General features: G+C 44.9%; 1 protein-coding gene and 1 pseudogene across 2 annotated transcripts in view; both read right to left on the bottom strand.

The window, feature by feature from the left end:
* TMEM108 (transmembrane protein 108) overlaps positions 1-21,520 on the bottom strand; it is a 295,467-nt gene that overhangs the window by 53,731 nt on the left and 220,216 nt on the right. The window lies entirely within an intron of this gene.
* The window catches only part of LOC114501760, a 90,515-nt pseudogene that overhangs the window by 2,130 nt on the left and 66,865 nt on the right, over positions 1-21,520 (bottom strand).

Below are 21,520 nucleotides of genomic sequence, written 5' to 3'. Positions count from 1 at the left end.
ACCAGGCAAGCTCCACTCTCTAGCAAGGGCTGAATACAGTCGGAAGACATGGCATTTAGTTTAGCAAAAGCATCAAAGCAAAGCAAATACTGCACCTCCAGCAGCAGCAACAACAAAAGAAAAGAAAAAAGAAAAACACAAGACATACTCTATCTGATCAGAGACACTTCCCGATAAAACCAGATGGTTTTGTTTTTCAAGATTTTCTCCTATGTCATTCTGGAAAAAGGATTTTCCCAAGAAAACTAACTAGAATCCACACATCAAATAAAACCCACTCTCTCTCCATCTCCCTGTCTCTGTCTCTGACACAAACACACACAGGTATTGTTTCCCCTGCTTAACCTTTCCTGATACTTCAGCTTCCTCCCACCCCTCTGCCTCCCCAGGAGTCTGCCCTGGCTGAGGCTGCTCTGCTTAGCAACAGTCCTCACACATGGTGGTCACTGCCCTGCCAGGCTCCACATGGGAATGGATCCAGCCAAGAGAAAGCTTCTTATCTAAAGGCAACTCACTGGCTTTTAAAAAATTGTCTTCATGAAGAAAATTGTGTGTGCCCAGCACACTTCAGTTAGATAAACAGCTAGAGGTACTTATGGCATTTTTAATGCTCCTTTTCCTCCTCACATTACTGTGACAGTTTCTCTTCCGAAGCTACCCTTCCAGAGCGAAGGATGAGAAGACGGAAAACTGGCTCCACAGACAGCCTGCATGGCATCTTGCCAGTGTCAAGTTGATCTTTTCTCTGTGGAGAGGATGTACCCACACGCTATCCTGTAAGCCTTCTCCCAGGAATCCTGATCACGGCCTGGAAGCATATTTAATTAGCAGTTAAGCATTCTGTCCCAGGACGGTTCTGGGATGGATGCTGCCAGGGAGTGCAGCCCTGGGTGAAGGCTGAACAGAGGGCTCCAGAGCCCTTCTCCTCTGTGGGCCTGGGAGCTGTGATAAGAATTATCAGAACATTTTCTTTGCCTTAAAAGAAGACAATACATAAAGATGGGCCTAAGCAAACAAAGGGAAGAGTACAGTCTCTGACATTCCTATGTGCCTAGTGAAGCTGCTCAGAGTTGCACCTGCACGGTGAAGCAGCAATCGAAGTTGGGCTTCCGCCACTCCTGGGATTTCCCTCCTGTTTTCACTGGAGATTTCCTGCGAGGCCTTGAGATCCTGTCTGCAGAGGCGAGGCCCAGCAAAGCCCTGCCAGTCACAGGCAGGTTGTCACCGGCTCCAGGTATTAGTGCACTCCCGCTGCAGTGTGTCACCTGCTTAGGGATGATATTCATCTTTCTCAGCAAAGAGCCCCAACCTCACTTCTCAGATTCCTTTTTGGATGTCAGTGACATGGATGTGGAAAATGTTCCAAGGCGTGCGGCAATCGTGGGGGTGTTATGGTTTTTATTTTTTCTTTTAGCCATACACTTTCCTTTCCTCTTGTACCCACCACTCCCCAATGTGGCTAAAGTGTACACAGCAATGGGGTTTTCACAAAGTACTAGTGTTGTCACAAACACTCTGAAATCCATACACTTAATAATTTCTCAAACAATTATTTACCATTGCCTACATTCTAGTCATCATACTAGGTAATGACAATGATTAAAGCAATCCTGACATTGTTAGGCAGCTCATTAAAACACACACACACACACACACACACACACACCCCACTACAGTGTGATTAGGGTTGGAACACGGGCATGGGTTTAATACACTGAGATAAAAAGGGGAGAGTGAGTAATTACCTCTCACCATCTTCCTCCTTTATTCCTTCCTCCTATTCTCTATTATTTGGGAAGTTTGTGGCATAGAAGGTTCAAAAGGTCTTATTCAGGGTTCAGTTCTATATTACATCTACCCTGCTACAAACCTGAACATCGCAAGTAAAAAACATACTGGTTTCCTCCATCTCCTGCTCTCTGAGGGTGGACTAACTCTGTCTGACAGCAGGGGATGAGAGAGGGTGGGATGAGGTTAGGGACATTCCACCTTTGCCATCTGCCCAGATGTGTCTGATAACATTATTCTCGTGCTGCTTGGGCAGAAACAACCAGGAAGACGCCTGCTGCACCGGGCTGGGAACTCCACACAGTGACCAGGTCAGAGAGTGCTCGCACAGTTGTGTTAATTATAGGAAAAGGGAAAAGCTGGTCAATTGTAGGGAGTTTCATTGATCTCCACCAGACTTCTATTACAGGTGACAGACCGAGTTTTCGCAGCATCCCATTATCTCCCTGTGTTTAACGGAGGTCATGGCAGGCCCTTACACTCAGACACAAGTGATTAATGTCCTGTTAGGTGCCCAGCACAACCTGGACCAATTCCTCTGGCTTTGCAGTATTAGAACCTAAGACGCAAAATGGTGATGTGCCTCCCTGTCTGGGAGCACACGTCTGACCTCGGTTCTGAGGGTGGCTGTGAGTCCCTCTCAGACTACCGCACCCTAGGTGTCAACTGGAGACACTGACATGAGATCAGAGACTGATTCACGGAACTGAACAGAAAACCCCCACAAGAAAAAAAATATATGATAAAGGTGGTATTGGGAAGGAAAGACAAAGAGGAATTTTTCTTTTTTATTTCTACAAATTTTTTGAATTACAGTTTATATTGAATATTATTTTTGTATTAGTTTCAGGTGTACAGCACAGTGGTTAGACAATCATATACTTTACAAAGCATTCCCTCTGATATTGCCAGTACCCATTTGACACCATACATAGCTACTACAGTTTATTGACTATATATCCTATGTTATACTTATATCCCCATAACTATTTCATAACTGCCAATTTGTACTTCTCAATCCCTTTACCTTTTTCACCCAGTCCTCCAAACCTCCTCTGAGATTTTTCAACAATGGTATCGGGACGGCCAACTAAGCACTTGGAAAACAATTACTTTATACATGTATTCCACTCTATACACTTATTATGCCCACCTGCTACCTCCTTGCCTTCCCTTCTTCCTTCACTGAACCTCGCTGCTCTTCTCTTGCCTTTGCTTGTCCTGAGAGACTTTAGAATCATTGCGACCACCACCGCAAAGACATCCACAGAAGTGGGCCTTGCCTCTCCTCTTTCCTTTCAGAAGGATGGGGTCCCTGCCCCTGAGCCCCTGTGGCCTTGAACTTGTGACATGAAGTAGCAAGACTGTGACAGCGCAGAGATGAAGTAAATTCTTACCCCGTCCTCACTGAACTCGATGCCACTCTGAAGAGACAGCACCTCTTCAAACACTTCAGGGGAAGCAATAGCCCTGGGGCCTTTCTGCAGGGCCTCTGCCAGGAGGACAAGGACCACTACTTGTAATTCACCTGGTGTCAGTAAGTCGCTAAGGCTAGGCTGCAGAGCTGACTGTGACCTGAGGCTAGCCTGGGGGAGTCAGTCCTAACAGGCCGCCAGGCCCAGGGTGGCCACCTTACTCAGCCCATTCGGATGACTGTCAATTTTCACACGTCCATATTCATGATAACCTGGGCACCATGATAATACCCAGACTAGGGGCCTGAATTGTCCAGGAAGGAATTTTAATGTGCTCAAAAATGTGGTGGGCTTCAAAGAAGTTCAGTGACCTCACAATTTCTGTAGGAGTTATTCTTCCTCTTTACTCTCAGCACTAGTCTGAATCACTCATTACAAACAGATACCTTTCTCTGGGTGGCTGACATTTGTCTTCCGAGCAGGGACACTAATAGCCCATTCAGTGCCATTGCATAAAGTAGATAAAAGTGCGCTTCCGTGGGCAAACAGTCCCACTCTCAGGGGCACAGCTTGTGGAGTTCACCCAGGCATCCTTCTGCAGCGGAAAACCTGTGGAACTGTACCCGATGAGCCTCCTTCTGAGGCACTTACTTCTAGAGAAACACCTAGTTACCCTCATTCACTCACCAAAGTCAAGAGAGCACCTGAGGGTGGTGGGAAACTAACACCTCCCGAGCCCCAACCATGAGCTGAGGAGCTGAATGTGTTCTTTCATTAAATCCTTTCAGTGGGCATTGTTACTGCTCTTTCACAGATAATGAGGCTAAAACATTTGTCACAGGCTCCATGACGGATAAGCAATAGACTCAGAATTGGAGCCCAGGATTCTGACCCCAGGGCCACATCCTTCCCACCTCACTCTGCTGGGAACACACAGAAGCACAAGGATGGTTCCGTCTCCCAGGGAGCACAGTTCAGTAGGGAAGATAGAGATGACCTAGGATAATGTCAGGCACCCCCTCCATCCTGCTATAGACACCACTTCTTCCTCAGAATCATGGCTGGGTCCCAGCTCACCCATGCATTTGGGAGCCCAGATTTTTGGGAAGAATCTCTAGGGTATGTGGTATTCCATTATGTCTATGCTGTCCTATTTAGTCACCACAACTCCTCAAAGCTCAGCAGGTGAAGGGCTTTGCTTAAGACTATGCAGCTTCTAAAAGGTAAGGACAAACTTCCAGTGAAGGGTATTCTGATTCCAAGACCACCTTCTTCTCATTATATCACACTGCCTCCTGGGTTCCTTAGTTGAGATGGTCTGCGGGGGCCGATTGCATAAAAGTTAGAGACGGGGCAGAGGACAGTCTACCATAGGCAACAAGTCCACTGTCTAGGCCAGCTCTATAAACCAAGGCAGCAAGTCCACTGTCTAGGCCAGCTCTATAAACCAAGGCAGCAGGTCCACTGTCTAGGCCAGCTCTATAAACCAAGGCAGCAGGTCCACTGTCTAGGCCAGCTCTATAAACCAAGGCAGCAGGTCCACTGTCTAGGCCAGCTCTATAAACTAAGGCAGCAGGTCCACTGTCTAGGCCAGCTCTACAAGCCAAGACAGCAAGTCCACTGTCTAGGCCAGCTCAATAAGCCAAGACAGCAAGTCCACTGTCTAGGCCAGCTCTATGAGCCAAGGCAGCAACAGGTGCTGGCACGTGAGCTTTGGCCATTAGACTTGGTCCTTGCCTCCAGTCTAATGGAGGAGACAGGGTGCCTAAGAAAGTGACAGGTGGTCAGGGCAACCAATTTCTTACTCAGCATGGAGAGTGTGTTTGGTTTGGTTTAATAGTTTTATTACAGGAGATATAAAACTCAAGAGAACTGTATAACAAGCCCCAGGATCCTGCTACAATGGTGATGAACACAGCCATCCTGTTTATTTACACACCCTCCAACGCATTATTATAAAGTTAATCCCACACATCATATCATGTCCTCTGGCAATGTACAAGCACATACCTCTAAAATGACTCTAAAAAACACAGCCACAAAATTATCACACTTAAAAAATAAAAACAATTCTTTAATATTTTCAAATACTCTGTTAGTGTTCAAATTCCTAAATGCATTTTGTATATTGATTTTAAGTAGTTTGTTTGAATCAGGATCCAAATAAGGTCCAAACATTGAAATTAGTGGTCTTTCAAGTCACTTTTAAAAAAGACTGTATTTGCTTATGTTTAGAGAAGGGAAGGGAGAGAGAAAGAGAGGGAAAGAAACATCGATTGCTTGTCTCTTGCACACGTCCCAATGAGGACCAAACCTGCAACCCAGGGGTGTGCCCTGACTGGGAACTGAACCAGTGACCTTTCACTGAGTGGGACAATGTCCAACCCACTGAGCCACCCTGATCATGGCATTAAGTCACTTTTTAAGAAATCATCACCGTAGGATATGCTTATTGACTTCAGAGAGAGAGGAAGGGGGGAGAGAGGGAGAGAGAAAGGGGGAGGGAGAGGGAGGGTGGTGGGGTGGGGGGCTAGAGGGAGAGAGGGAGGGAGGAGGCAGAGAGAGAGAGAGAGAGAGAGAGAGAGAGAGAGAGAGAGAAACATCCTTTGATTGCCTCCCATACATGCCCCTACTGGGGACTGAACCTGCAACTGAGGTATGTGCCGTGACTGGGAATCTAACCCACAACCTTCTGGTGTGCAGGCTGATGCTCCAACCAACTGAGTACCTGGCTAGGACCTCTTAAGTCACTTTTAACTTACAGGTTCTTCCTCACTTTGTCTTTTTGCAGTTTATTTGCTGAAGAAACCAGGTAATTGGTCCTGTACAATGTCCACATTCTGAATTTTGTTGAATACTTCTACATCTGGGAAAGATTTGTAGGGTAAAGGATGAGGCACTCATGAAAACGTGCCCAGGAATAGGGTAAAGATTATAGACTGTGGTATTGGAGGGATCTGGGTTCAAGTCCTTGAACTACAATTGTACAAATTTGAATTTGAGTAAGTGACCTAATCTCTTATTTCCCAATTCCTAATCTATAAAATGGGCTTTAAAAAGTGACAGGGCCCAGCTGGTGGTGAATTCTAAGAACAGATGTTAGAGAGGCAAATTATACAAATCTGTAATATCTACAAGTTGTGAACCAGGGATCCCCATCACTTGTCCTCCCCCAGGCTTTTCACTGCCCAGTGGAAGGCACTGGTGTGCTCACTTCTGGGAGCATTCGCCCCAGAGCAGACGCCTCCCGTGGGCAATCTGTGCTTTTGTTTTACAGACATGAAAGGGCACTCCTTGATGAATTACTTCCTAAGTTTGAAATCTAATCTGTTTCTTAATTTCCCTGGTGTCATACATCAAAGCACCAGCACAGGCCAGAGCTGTGAGAGCTTGTCAGCTCGCTCAGCCTAGCCACTTCTCTTGGTGGGAGCCAATGGCGACCAGACAGTGAAGCAACATGCCCGAGCCACCTGCCTCCCACTTTGGGAACCATGTCTACTCTGCAGTTAGGGCCGCTGGCTGCATTTCCCCCCTTTCCAAGTTGAAGCACCATCCTTTACCACATCTATTCTCCTTTTTGGCTTTAGAGTTCTTCATTACATGTACCCCACTACCATGACATATATTTTGCTTACGCATTCCTGTTTGTCTTTCCCTGCTAAAATGTCAGCCCCACGAGGCCAGGCACTTGGCCCTTTGTTTGCTTCCGGATTTCCAGCTCCTGGAAAGGTGCATGGCCCCCGGAAGGCAGCACTGCATTCATATCTGCTGCACTGGACTATGCTGAGAAAAGCCCTTTCAGTTGTTATGTGGGGCATCCACACCAAATAACCTCTCCAGCCAAGGTGACATTAAAGGTTACAAGCAATTACTATTTGTTAATGTTCTTCGAATTTCTATTATGCTTATTTTCAAAATTTGGTTTGGCATTAATGTTCCTGCCTATAATTTATGTTCTGTTTCCAAGCTGTTATTCACTAAGCCATCTGGGAAATCTGTAAATCCATTACCCACAATTACGAGAATCTCATTCTTATAAAAATCATATTACTGATACCTGCCAAGGTCTTCAACATTTGGCAACAATCTTTCGTTTCCTCCCTTTCAGGTAATGTTTATTGCTTCCTTAGCAAAGGTGGTAAAAGCTCAGTATTTTTACTGATAGCCTGTCAAGCATTTTGCACCAACGGGATAGTACACATTTTAAAAAGTCATCATAGTAATGTGGTACCAGCAATGCATGTATTCCTTGGGGATACAAATCCCTTTTAATTTCGTTGTTGTCGGCTTAGATGGGCAGTAACAGGGCTATGGAAACAGAGTGTTTGTCAGCCCAGGAATTTGGAATGCTTTTCAGTCACTCTCAGTAACAGCTCTAGTTCCCATTTGAATAATCCTCACTCCAACAAGCTCACAGGGATTTACAAACTGTCCCATCCTGGTCACACTGCAGTGGCAAATCCCCACAGGGAACTTACTCCCACTCATGCCTTGACGCCTGGGGGCCTCAGGTCCCTGGGCCTGTCTTCCAGCTCAGTGTCCAGCTTTCTCTGCTCTGTCTATGCCAACTCACTTGGATGATTGTCTGACTTGTGATCTGGCATCTCTGCAAGACCCTGTTTTTTTGGTTTGCCCTTGGACTTCCATACTGTAAATTGAGGGCCAAGTATACTCACCTCAGGTTTGATTCTGTCTCTGGGAACCTGGCCAACTGGGCCATTGAGTAAGAGGACAAATTTGATACTTAGCTCATTCTCAACACATTCCAGAGGCACTGGAATATGGTTTGACCATGTCTTTTTGTGCACAAAGATGTTCACACATGTTTTTATATGCCCCCTCCAACTTGTAATGGCCAGGTCCTCAGGCTCTAAAGTTCAGACCTATTTAGCCAACGACCAGGCACTCTCTCACCAGGGCAGACAGAAACCAAGTGACCACACTGCTCCCCATGTGACGGTGCTAAAGATGTGGGCTCTGCAGTGCACCCCTTTACAACTGGCGCCACTGGGTGCTGATGTAAAAATGTGCTTCCCTCAATTTCCACAGTAAAATACATTCTCATAAATATGGAGGATACCTAGGGAAAGAAGAACAAAGCTGAACACCCACAACCTCACCACCCAAAGGGAATCACTCAACCCATTTCTTTCCATTTTTTATAAAAAGAATGTGAGGACCATAGATAGCTTTTTAAACGCCTTTTCTCTCCTTCCCTCATATATGTATTTCCCTTTATTTTCCTGTTTTGTATGATTAGTGAAGGTATTAATGAAATACCTAATGAAGCAGGGGCTCCAGAACAGTAATTGAAAGCAATGTTTGTTTTTTTATTAGTCCCTCTGTTCTTCTTTGTCATCTGTGCGTGTTTCAGGAAAGATGCAGGGCTTTAGCGTGTCCCTGGAACTTACTGGTCAGGAGGCCCACTTTGAGACCGTGTGCTAGCTAAAGCCGCAGGGGGGTGCGTGTGCTTTCCATCCCTCTGTACAACTGGGCCGTGCCAGTGAAGTGCACGCAGCTGTGGAGGCTGCCTTTTCTCTCTTGATGTTAATGTGTAACATTGAAATGAAAGTGATTTTATAAATGAATTCTTCTGTGGTGTCTACTGTCAAAGTTGGGTTGAATTTAATTTCCATTCCCTAAAGATCTGAGGTTATAATACAATCCATTGCTCAGATACGCCCCTGGTCTTTACTTCTGGAGGAGAGCTAACTATGGCTTTATATCTGCTGCTGCCCCGTGGCTGCTGGGCTTGGTGGAATCAGCACATCAGCGAGCTTTCCCACTGGGGTGGCTGGGGCCTGGATGCAGTGGGGCAGTGGGCTTATGCTGTTCCTGCCCTCAAGTGGCTGGCTTCTCACTGACACTCTCTGTCTGGCAGCTATCACAGACAGATCCATCTGGGGTTCAGGGTTGAGCATTTCTGTGGGGCCACAGTCTAGTTCTAGCTTTGTTCTATATCTCCAGGTAGGGTCCTCAAGGCTTTCTGTGCTTCAAAACCACTAAACGTGATGAAATAAATGCTCAAAAGACCAGAGGGAGGAGGAACCCTCTCTAGGGACTTAAAGCAGACCTCAAAAGCTCAGGACAAATACTATGTGATCATAGGCACATCATGGAACTGTTGGCTTCTACTTCCTTCTTCATCCATCAAAGCTGGGTATTAGTCAACACTTTTACCTCCTTCAGTAGGTTATTGAGATGACTACAATACTGTGTCCAGGCACTATTCTGAACACTTGATCAATATAATCTCATTTAGTTCCTACAACTTAAGAGCAGGGAACCACTGTTATCTCCACATTGCAGAGGGTGAAACTGAAGCATGGCAAGGTTAAATAACTTTAAGATTACACAGTCAGGAGATGCTGATGCCAAGATTTAAAGAAGACATTGTGGCTATATTGCTTCAAAAGAGAGATTTCCAAGAGTGCTTTGAAAGGGCAAAGGGCTATACAAATCCAGATTGTCACTGTCATCATTATTTCTCTCAGAGATGTATCCATAGCAGTGAGATCGTAGGGGTTGGGCTGGGCTATTTCTAAGGACTGGGCTTTTCTAAACCCTGAATGGATGCTGCCTGCCCTTGCCCCACAGTCTTTCAGGCAAATTCTAATCTATGCACTAGTCCCCAGGACAGAGTCCGTGTGTCAAAGCCCCAGCAGATCCCCACCAGCCCTGGACCTCTGTTGGCCTGGGCAGAGAGATGGCTTCAGTGTGCAGGTTATAGCTCTCTGGGGACCTTGGCTGTGTTGCATGAGGGGAAACCTTTACATCTCCAGACACAAAAGTAACTTGGAGCATGAAGACCAGATACGAGCATTTCTTCCCAAAGCACGCATGTTCCTAGGAGAAGCATCAGTCTGCACATTGGAAACGGGTCTGGAAACTGTGTTCCATCACTGACATCACAGCTAATAAGCTCAAAGTTCTTTGAAGGCAACAGATCCTCCTATTTGGTTGTGCCTTCAATTAGCATCTACATAATTTAATAACAAAGCTGTCATCATTTCCTATTAATTGGATGCCACGATCCTGATGAGAGGTACCACATGCTTTGAATTTGTCATCATCCTTTTAATTTTCCCAAGCTATTAAAAATAATTTTTTCTCCAAGTACGACTCTTTCCAATGAAGTCTGAGCCATTTCTTTTAAGCTGCTCTTTTATCTTGATTTGATGGAAGAGAAAAAAAAAATTAAACCCTTAAAAATTCCTACAGGAATCCATCCCTACTGCTCCATCCATATATTCATGAGCAAGCATGGCAGGGATCACATCAGGAAGTCTTTGACTGGAGGTATTAATAGAACGGCGGAAAGGAGTTAATCTTGTATTAGATTACAGGGGATAGGAAAACTGTCATCCACTTGGTAGCAGCTTTCTCTATTTCTAATCATCCATGCATTAGGGAAAAGCCTTAAATGCACATTAAAAAGGTCTTCAGGTTTTAATGCCATTATGAATGCTCCCTTCGCGGGGGGCAGCCATTACTGGCAGTGTTGCTAGTCCTGGAGTAGTCCCTGGCCCTGTGAGGGACGCTGAGAAAAACCTAAAATGCTGGTTCAAAAAGAAAGTCAGAGGACCTAGCACATGTAAGGGGAAATGGTAGCTACACAGTGGAGAAACCAAACACCACCTTGACTGGGTGGTGAAAATTAACACCAGCGAGCGGCAGGCGGACATCACGTGCCTCCAGACGTGTGGCCAGGAGAAGGACGCACCATGGCCTCGCGGGCACTCCGACTTGGGAAACACGATGTGAGCGGGACCAGGAGGAGGCATCGGGCAGAGAAATCGCAAAGACCATTTATCTTAAAGCGTGTTTTAAGATAATTTTAAAGTTATGTTCAAAACTGCAAATACATATATTTTCTGAAATCTTTGGGTGGCTTTTGAAAATGTATCTTCAAAGCTGTCTATGTTATAAAAGGCAAAGAAAGGCCGAGGAGGTGCTCCAGGTTAAAAGAGACATGACAGCTGAATGCGTTACGTGACTCTGGTTTGGATCCTGCTCAGGACGAAAACACGCTGTGAAGCATATTCCAGTGGTCAGACTAGAATATGGATGACTGGTGATCAGATGAAAGAGTTGTGACAATGTTGAATCTAGTGAAGCTGGTAACCGCTCTGTGGTTACGTAAGAGAAAGCCATTCCTAGGGAACGCACACTGAAGCATTTAGGGGTAATGGGCATGATACATGCAATTTCTTTCTAAGTAATTTCGAGATAATTACATACATACATACAAAGAATGATAGAGCAAATGGGGAAAATGTTAGCATTCAAAGCAATATGAATAATGGGTACACGTGTGCTGTTTGTATTATTCCTACAACTTTTCTATAAGTTTGAAATTATTTACAAATAAAAAGCTGTTTTAAAAAGTCACTCAATTTTGTTGAGATGTCAATTCTCCCAAAATTAACCTATAAATTTGACACAATTCCTATCTAAATCTTAGTAAGCTGTTGTTTTCTTTTTTTCCTCTAGACTTGCGCTGGAATTACACCACCAGCTTTCCTGGGTCTCTAGGTAGAGATGGCAGATGGTGGGACTTCTCGGCCTCTGTAATCATGGGAGCCAATCCCTCACAATATCTGTCCATTCCACTGGTTCTGTTTCTCTGGTGAACCCTAATACAATGCCACAGCAGGGATAAACCTCAAAAACATTATGCACAGCGAAGAAGCCAGATACAGCAGACTGTATGCATTGTATAATTCCATTCACAGGGCTGTCTAGAGGAGGTAAACTTACAGAGAAGGGAGGCAGATCAGTGGTTGCCTTGGGCTGAAGGTGAAGGTGAGCTGCTGTAAATGGGCCCGAGGAGACTTTCTGAGGTGACAGAAATGCCCTGTCACTGAACTGGGTGATAGTGGTACAGCTCTACATACTTATGAGCATCACGGAACCTATCGGTTTGCAATGGGTGAATTGTATGGTATGTAATTTCCACTTTAATAAAGCTGCTTAAAAAATCAGTAGAGCTAAGCTGAGAAGAAAACTAATATATAAGACTTCCATTCTGTCAGACCATTCTTGTATGATTATGGCCGAATCAGAATATCAGTCACTGGTTCAGAAGGCGGGGGACACATGCAGGAAAGGTGAGGAATGGAGCCAGGCATTCTGGTGGCTCCTTTCCTTACACTGCTCTCTTTGACCCCTGTGACGACCCCTGAAGTTGATATCACTCCCACTTTGCAGGTTTGGGCTCAGAGGCTGCCCAGATGCCAGAGCCATGTTAGCAGGGCTTGATGGAGCTGGATCTCATACCACGGCATGTCTTGGAAGTAACAGTTACCACGTGGCTGAGTTGGCTTACGTAGCAAGGCATGGGAGGAGAAAGGCCCCGAGCCAGGAACAGTTATAAAGTCAGAAAATACATTAATGGGATGTAGTTTCATCAATTTCCTGCTTAGGCACAAAGGAAACAGCAACCACATTACTACACAACCATTTGTCTTTCTTAAAGATTTTTCAAAACCACAACTACAACAAAGTAATCAATGAAAATTGGATTTTCTTGACATTTCATTATGACAACAGTTAGATTTTTCAAAGTGAACTGCCATAAATACATGTGATTTGATCTTCAAAAATCAACCTTGGGTTAGTAAATTAACAATATTCATTTAAAGAGTGTATGTGGCTTTTCAATGACTAAGGCAGGCTTTGCTGTCTCACTAAGACTGCAGAATGAGTGAACACACAATGACCAGACTCCTCCAGTTTCTGCTTAAGTTTCCTGACGTTAGGAGAGGGACATTAGGAAGCTATTTTTGGAAGTATACTGGCTCAGCAACTTATTAAATTACACTAATTTTCTATACATAGTAAAATGTTTAAGAAGGCACCAAAGCATTGTTTTTGGCAAATCTTGATTAAGTTCGTTATCCATGAAGTTTGCCACTATTATGAAACATTTCCTTTGAAAGGCCCCAAACTTGCCCACTTTCTGTGACATCCGCCCCCTGTGCAAACCCACACACACATGGCTGAGGTGAGGCAGGCAGAGTGTGCAGTACGTGTGCCCTCCCAAAAGGATGTTACCACTAAGATGTGTGTAACAGCGCATTCCACATGACAGCCCTAAATGATGTATAAATATATACAGCGATGTTCCTTGAGATATTGCCTATCACTGTTGGCTCTAAACATCTGTTTCTAAAGAGATACTGTAAAATTGAAGATGAGCACCATGCAAACTGATAGCTTCACTATCAGCAAGCCTCTGGTCCAGATCATATTTCCTGGACCACTTCAGCATCTACTAGCAGAACTTGCTAAGAGGCAGTTAAAATATGGGGCAGGGGATGTGAGGTCTGCTGTTCCGTCCACGGCCTCCCTTCAGACTTGAGGTTCCACCAGGGGCCGCAGGAAGGGGAGCACGAGGCCTAGCACCATTTCCCTCACACCTGAGGGCAGGTGTGGCAGGCGTGGCACACGTGTGGGTGCCCCAGGGACACAGTGTCACGGGATAAAGCTGACCTTTGGAGGGTTGACAGTACATGAAGACTGGAGTAAAAAAACTCAGTAAATGTGAATTAGAATAAAAACTTCAGAAGACTTATGAAATTTTATACTTTTAATGAGAGGCTTTGGAATTATCTCTAGTTCACCGAAGGTTTAAAGTCTAGATATGTAAAGTTTGGGGGGGTGTGTGTATACTCTTGTGGTCCTGTGCTGATGTGCCAGTCTCAGTTTTCAGTGAGATAATCAGCAGAGAGAACCCTGAAATCACACATTCCAGCTTCAGACAAAGTGGACAGATCATGGACTCGTCGGATGTAGGACGGAAGGACCTTGCCAGTACCGTGTTCCCCTGCACCCCCCTTGCTCAGTCGTTGTGCAGCCAGGACAAGGTCCACAGGTGCAGCGCAGATGCTGGGGCTGTCCATCAGGTGCGGGCCAGAAGGACAGAGCCAGGTCTCCTGCCCCACGGTGGGAGGGTGGTGGGTGCACTCACCGAGTGCTTCCTCAGCTGTGGCCAGGTTGTGTGCAGATAGGACACCAAAGCACAACAAGGGACAGTCAGTGGTGTACAGCTTGAAACGTGAGTTTGCCAAATGTGTATGTACTTGTGCTGGGTGTGAGTATTAGGAATGTGGAGCTAAATGCAGTGGAAGTGATGGTTAGTCAGTACAGGCTTGCAGAGACTACAGAAGTGAAAAATATGCTAAATGCTTTTCTATTACTTGTCTTTTCCTCTAATCCCATCAAATTATTACTTTTATTTCCTAAGTATCCATTGTTAAGAATCCCCCAAAGTAATTATTAACAAGTGAGCCAGCCGGTGCTTGTAAACCATTTTACAAACACAAAAGATTCTGCACATGTTTATTCTCATTCCTGGAGCTAATTGAACAATGGCATAACAGTCTTCCCAGATAATGCTTTCTAGCAATGTTTACTGTGTGTGATAGGAAATGACACAGCTCTTGCCTGAACTCTGGTTAAACCTGACAGTGCACCGGGGAAAATGCATTGCCCCCTTTTCTGTGTTGAGACCCATCAGAATGACCAGACATGAGTCCTGCACTGTTGGAGTTAACCTTTCAAGCCTGCACCTCGTGCACTACATGCTGCTACTGCAGAAGATGCTCCAGTGTTCTCTGGGGCCTATGTGCCGATCATGAAAGAATTCTGGATGGCTTTTCTAGAGGCACCTGGCTTGGCATCAGAACTGATGTAGGCTTGCTTATTGTGTACTGGGCATCAAAGGGACAGGGAATGGAATGTCTCTTTTAAAAAAATATATTTTATTGATTATGCTATTACAGTTGTCCCATTTCCCCCCTTCACTCCCCTCTGCCCTGCATACCCCCTCCCACACACATTCCCCCCCTTTAGTTCACGTCCATTGGTCGTACATATAAGTTCTTTGGCTTCCACATTTCCTATACTATTCTTACCCTCCCCCTTTCTATTTTCTGCCTACCATCTATGCTACTTATTCTCTGTACCTTTTCCCCCTCTCTCCTCCTCCCACTCCCCCGCTGATAACCCCATTTCTGTGTGATCTCCATGTTACTCTGTTCCTGTTCTAGTTGTTTGCTTTTCTTTTTGTTTTAGGTGTGCTTGTTAATGATTGTGAGTTTGCTGTCATTTTACTGTTCATATTTTTTGGTCTTTTTTTTCTTAGATAAAAAACATTTCATAAAATAAGGGCTTGGTGATGATGAACTCCTTTAACTTGACCTTATCTGAGAAGCACTTTATCTGTCCTTCCATTCTAAATGAAAACTTTGCTGGATAGAGCAATCTTGGATGAAGGTCCTTGCCTTTCATGACTTCAAATATTTCTTTCCAGCCCCTTCTTGCCTGTAAGGTCTCTTTTGAGAAATCAGCTGACAGTCTGATGGGAACTCCTTTGTAGGTAACTGTCTTCTTTTTTCTTGCTACTTCTAAGATTCTCTCCTTCATTTTAATCTTGGATAATGTAATTATGATGTGCCTTGGTGTGTTCCTCCTTGGGTCCAACTTCTTTGGGACTCTCTGAGGTTCCTGGACTTCCTGAAAGTCTATTTCCCTTGCCAGATTGGGGAAGTTCTCCTTTATTATTTGTTCAAATAAGTTTTCCACTTGTTGCTCTTCTTCTTCTCCTTCTGGTACCCCTATTAATTCAAATGTTGGAACATTTAAATATTTCCTGGAGGTTCCTAAGCCTCTCCTCATTTTTTTTTTAAATTCTTGTTTCTTCATTATTTTCTGTTTGGTTGTTCCGTTCTTCCTTCTGGTCTACTCCATTGATTTGAGTCCCAGTTTTCTTCCCATCACTATTGTTCCCTGTATATTTTCTTTTATTTCACTTAGCATAGCCTTCATTTATTTCATCTAAATTGCAACCAAATTCAACTAATTCTGTGAGCACCCCGATTACCAGTGTTTTGAACAATGCATCTGATAGGTTGGCTATCTCTTTGCCACTTAGTTGTATTTTTTCTGGAGCTTTGATCTGTTCTTTCATTTGGGCCATTTTTTTTTTTTTTTTGTCTTGAAGCACCTGTTATGTAGTGAGGGGTGGATCCTTAGGTGTTCACCAGGGCGGGGCAACCCAGTTGCTGTGTTGTGATGCTGTATGTGGGGGAGGGGTCCGAGAGGGAACAATGGCCCTTGCTCTGCTCATTGTCAGATTTCATTAATTTCCCCCACTTCCCACAAGCTAAGTGGGCTCTTCTGGTGCTGATTTCTGGCTGGGTGGGCTTGTGTACATTCTAGGACCCTGTGGGTCTCTCCAGCAAACTCTCCTGTGAGGCTGGGAGTTTCTCCCTGCACCTCAACCCCCACAGCTGCTTTCAATCAGTGTTTTGAGGCTTTATTTCCCTGCACTGGGACCCTGGGTTGTGCAGTCTGTCCCACTCTCCGGTTGTTCCTCCCGGTTTATCTGCACACGAATATGGGACCACTCAGTTTGCCAGCCGCCACCTTGCCAGGTCTGCCTGCTGCTGCCTTGCACGTCCTGCTCCAGAATTTGCCGCCTGACTCGGTCCACCAGCCGCTGCCTTGCCGTGAGTCCTCTCTGCCCAGCTGCCCATCTCTGCCCCTCCTAGTGGTTCAGATGAATGTTTCTCCTTTAACTCCTTGGTTGTTGGACTTCCATACAGTTCAGTTTTCTGTCAGTTCTGGTTGTTTTTTGTTTTTAATTTTTTTGTTGTCCTTCTTTTGGTTGTGTGAGGAGGCACAGTGTGTATGCCCATGTCTCCATCTTGTCTGGAAGTCTGGAATATCTTTCAAATGCTGATCTTTAAGGTTCCTTACATGCTTTTGGACAACCAGACCCTAAACCACAGATGCCTCTTAAATCACAAAACAGACAGTAGACTCTTTGCTTGTGTGTGTGTATCGGGGTTTATATAAAGTATATTTTCTGATTTTATGTATTCTTATGTCCTAGCATGTTGAGCCTTGCAGATCTGAGAAATTTAGTCTGCCCCTCCCAGAGTTACCTAATTCTTAGAGACAGTAAACTTGCCTGTGAGTTTGACATTGCTGAGTCCATACTTTCATTCACTTCTATGTTGTTAGGCCCTAGTAGTAGAGGACATTATCCCTCTGCCCTAATCTCCTCAGAGGCAGGCACTAGGTAACTAGGAGCCACTCCTATAGGCCAAAGTCCAGTAAAATTATTTAAACTAGCCAATCCTAAACATGTCTACCCTGCTCGCCTTGCCTGGTAATGAAGACTCTCACCCAGGCTTCCCCTTGCTCCCCCTGCCTCCTGACTGGTCCTGGTGCCTCTGTGTGGCCCTGCATGGCATGCTGTGTCTGCAGTTCCTAGGGGTCTGTGAGGCTGAACTTCTTCCTCCATGGCAGTCATTTTCATGTCTGTGTGTCTTCCCATACTGATTAAAATAAATTCTGGGTGTATTTTACAATTGGATATGTTTTATCCAATTGTGTCCATAGTCAGTAACAGCAGAGGCAGTAAATTTGCTCTACAGAACACATCCCCAATTTCCCTTTGCTAGGATTCTGTTGCTCCAAGGCTGGCTGTGGGTTGCCAGGCAACACCATCAGGTTGTTTACTTAGGTGTTTATTTTATGTTCTTAAAATGTACTCAGGACCAATTTCCTCTCCCTTTACCCCACACAAAAAGTCCTTATCTTTTGATCAAACATGTTAGAAGCTTTCAGTGACCTGATAAATGATACAGTGGCTGTGTAGCAAGGGAAGGCATGGACCCCGAGAGGCAGCCGATGGAGGCTACCCAGGCCATTAACACACCTCCCTAAGGCCCCACTGACCCATTGCAATTTCCCATAAACTTGATAAAAAACAGCTATTCCTATTTTTCTCACTCTGACATTCCACCTTTCTCATTTCTGGTTTTCAGATTTATCACTTCTTGTGATAGGAAGACTTTTTAAAAATGTGCTAATAACATGATAATTGCATTTATAATTGGGGAGAGCGGGGAGCAGATGCATGATGGCTAACATGGGGATGGTGCAGGAGGAGGGTGTGTGTGTGTGTCAGGTTGAAGATGTATGTTGGCCCAGGGGAATGGGAACCATATTCAGCTTTTGCTATTTATGGTATTATTGTAGGCAAAGAAGAACAGTGGGCCTGTATCTTAAGTGAGAAAAAACAAAGAACTGTCCTATGGCCCACTAAGATTTCTGATAGTTTGGGCCAAAGTCGTCCAAAAACTTTAAACATGACTTGACTAACCTCGTGGTGGACCAAGCAGTGGAGGGAGGCATAATTCCCTAAGTTCCTCCACTCCATACCATCCCCTGAACAAATGTACTGCAGAAGGAAAAATCCGTGCTTGTGCTGCAAATGTGGCTTCAAGACAAGTCCCCTTAATGCTCCATTCCGAAAGACTGGCAGCCCCACCCCCACCTATACAGGAATTCTAGAGAATTGGGCTTTACCTCCAAATCAGCTTGTCTACAGGACGTCCAAACACCCAGATTAAAGAAGAAGGGCTAAACCCACCAACTGGTTGGTCAATCTATCTGCCATTGAAGTTATTCTGTTTTTATTTCCCACCACTGAAATAAATAAAGACAATTTGTTTCTCTTGTTCACAGAGTGGCTTTACGGTGACCGGGCTACCTAGGAGGCACTGAGCAACAACAGCATCATCCAGTATCTTAAGCCTTCACCTTCACGAAGCTGTGAGCTTGGTAATTCCCTTCCTTGTTCCTACATTACACTGGCCATGACCAAGCACTAACAACCTCACACGAAAGTGCCCTTCCTCCCCACAGTTCAGATTTTCCCAATGAAGTAGAAACCCGTCCTAGACAAATAATCTGAAAGACTGAAAAAGACACCAGCAACAGGATGTTCTTCGCAGTTATTTATAATTTGAAAACACTATGTGCAGCCTAAACGTGAAGCTGTCGGAAGGTAGTTAAATAAAATGTCAGCGCTGCATAGTGGCCAGGAGCACAGAAGAGCATATGCCTGTCTCTGCTGCTCACTCGCTCACTTGTTGTGTGATCTTAGGCGGGTTATCTAACCTCTCTGAGCCTCTATTTCCTCATAACTTGAGCCTAACAGAGCTGGCTAGGACTGTGAAATTAGTGTATATTTATAAATGCTATGAGGCTGAAATGAGTTAACACATATTATAATGTTTATGTACCTAGAGTGTGAGAAGCACTATGTAAGGATTTAACTAACAAAGTGGTAACTTTTCTAGATGGAGAATTTTGCAGCTTTTACAAAGATCATTAATAAGGCTGTACAGCAAACGAGGAGAATGCTTCTCATAGAAAAGGCCCATGAAAATCATTAGTACTCTGTGTAAAATACAAATATGAACATTTATCAAGGGACTACATCAAATGAAAATAGTTATATTGAGATTGAGGGGATCTTTTGTTTTCTAGACATTTTGTATAACTTTTATAAGTTTTACGGAAGTTAGGTTTGGTGAGGGGTGGCTGAGGGGTGGGTGAGGGGTGGGAGAGTTCTTCCTGGGCCTCTGGTTGCAATGAATCACCTGGTCCTCCTGGAAGACCTGGGAGAATTGTCTGCTCTGCACAGAGTTAATAGAAACTTACTCATAAGATATCCCCAAAGAGGGAGATAAATGGGAAAAGAGAGGTTTCAGTGTCAGGAGACAGGGAGAAGGACTAAAGTCAGTGGGTGGGCTCTTCCTCGATATGAACTCTCTGATTTGCTAGTGGCTTGGTCCATTGGGGGAGGGCAGGAGCTCAGGGCACCTTGGCAGGTGGATGGACAAAGACATCAAAAAGATCAAAGCATTTTAGACTCATGAGGTAGGACTATAAGTCCACAGTTAGTGAAATAACTGACAAAAGAAATAAGCATTTATACCGAGCATCCCTCCCTCTCCTTATCTGATCTTTGTATCACATCATCTCTACCAGGAGGGCGGCTTCTTCCCCAGGACAAAGCAACATCGATATGACAGTCCTGTCCTTTGGGTTCACCCCTGACCCCAGCTTCTTTCTCCATTCTCATTACAAAGACTCTCGAGTCTAGAAAGAAACCTTAGAGATGGCTTCAGCCAATGGTTCTTACAGCCTGCTCATGGGGAGTTTAAATATATAAAGGTCACTGGGCCTTAAGAAGTAGTAGCTCTGGGGTGCAGCCCAGGATTCTGCTTCCTAAACCTTTTCCCACCCCCAAGGTGAACTCCAGTTGTGTGTGGGAGTCATAAATAATCTAGATCATTTTAGCGATCCAAACGAGTGACCCTAAGCTTTCCCCCTCTTTCCTGTGCTGCTTGGCCACTTTCTATTTTTTTCTCCACCTTTACCCCACTTCTTTTGTCTTTCTCTACTTCTCTCAAAATCTTTCTCTTTTTTTTTCTGAGCTGGCACTGGCATTTTAACAGAAATGGAAATCTCAACCGGAGAAGGGAGGCTGACAATATATTGTCACTGGTAAACACGCTGGCACTGTTCCAGCACGGCCCAATATCCTGACATCTGTCTCAGGCAGGGAGAAGCATGCCTGAGCCACGCACACATCTGTCCCGGCAACCATGCAGGGACACCAACGAAACACTCTAAATTAAATTCGAGTGAGCTATAGGCCTAATGAGCATTATTAGTGTGCTTGCATGCATTTAAGAAAAAGCAACTGTTAGACTGATGGCGTTCTGACTTCCTTCAGAGACCACGAGGCTCTGGGGGGTGCAGCTCAGACCCGGGCCTCGTTCTGCTGTCTCAGTTGGACACCAAAGACTAGGCCCTGCAGCAAAGTGGGGACAGCTGAAAGCACCAGGGGTCCACACTCTTGTTGGTTTGTACCCTGCTCTTCCTCCCGCTTAATGAGAAAGCTGTTTGCTTAGATTTATGCCTTTGAGTCCGTTAGACACACTTCCATTCTAACCTCGTTTCCAGTAGTCATCCTGACACTCCCCTTCCCATGCTCCCCTGATCTTTCTGTGCCAGCCCTCGGCCCCACTGTCCACCAGCAGCCCCACCACCTCTGTGCTGCTGCACCAGCCTCGCTGCATCGCTGGCCTCGGTTAAGGCTGCTCCCACCTGGATCCAGCCTGTCTATCTCCCTGCCGAGGATGGGGACAGAGATCTGAACACACAAAGCTTGATGAAAATGTCAGATTATTGCTTTTTATTAGTGAGTTTTTTTTTTTTTTTTGGCAGCCTAGCAACCTGGTATTAATAGTTTAATAGTTACGTGATACTTCTCAGTTAGCCTGGCTACTTGTTATTTTGAGTTCAGGAAACACAGGCGGAAATGTGATCTCTCTGTGCATTCGGTTTTTCACACACTGTGTGTAAATAGAAACCCCCGAGAGAGTTCTGAGTACCCTGCCGCCTGTGTGCATGTGTAATTTCTGCTTTAATGTTATAATGGCTAT

Source organism: Phyllostomus discolor, chromosome 7 (assembly GCF_004126475.2).
Source record: "Phyllostomus discolor isolate MPI-MPIP mPhyDis1 chromosome 7, mPhyDis1.pri.v3, whole genome shotgun sequence".
In the NCBI taxonomy this organism is placed as follows: domain Eukaryota; kingdom Metazoa; phylum Chordata; class Mammalia; order Chiroptera; family Phyllostomidae; genus Phyllostomus; species Phyllostomus discolor.
The sequence above is the reverse complement of the archived record's forward strand: the minus strand, read 5'-3'. Positions and strand labels throughout refer to the sequence as shown.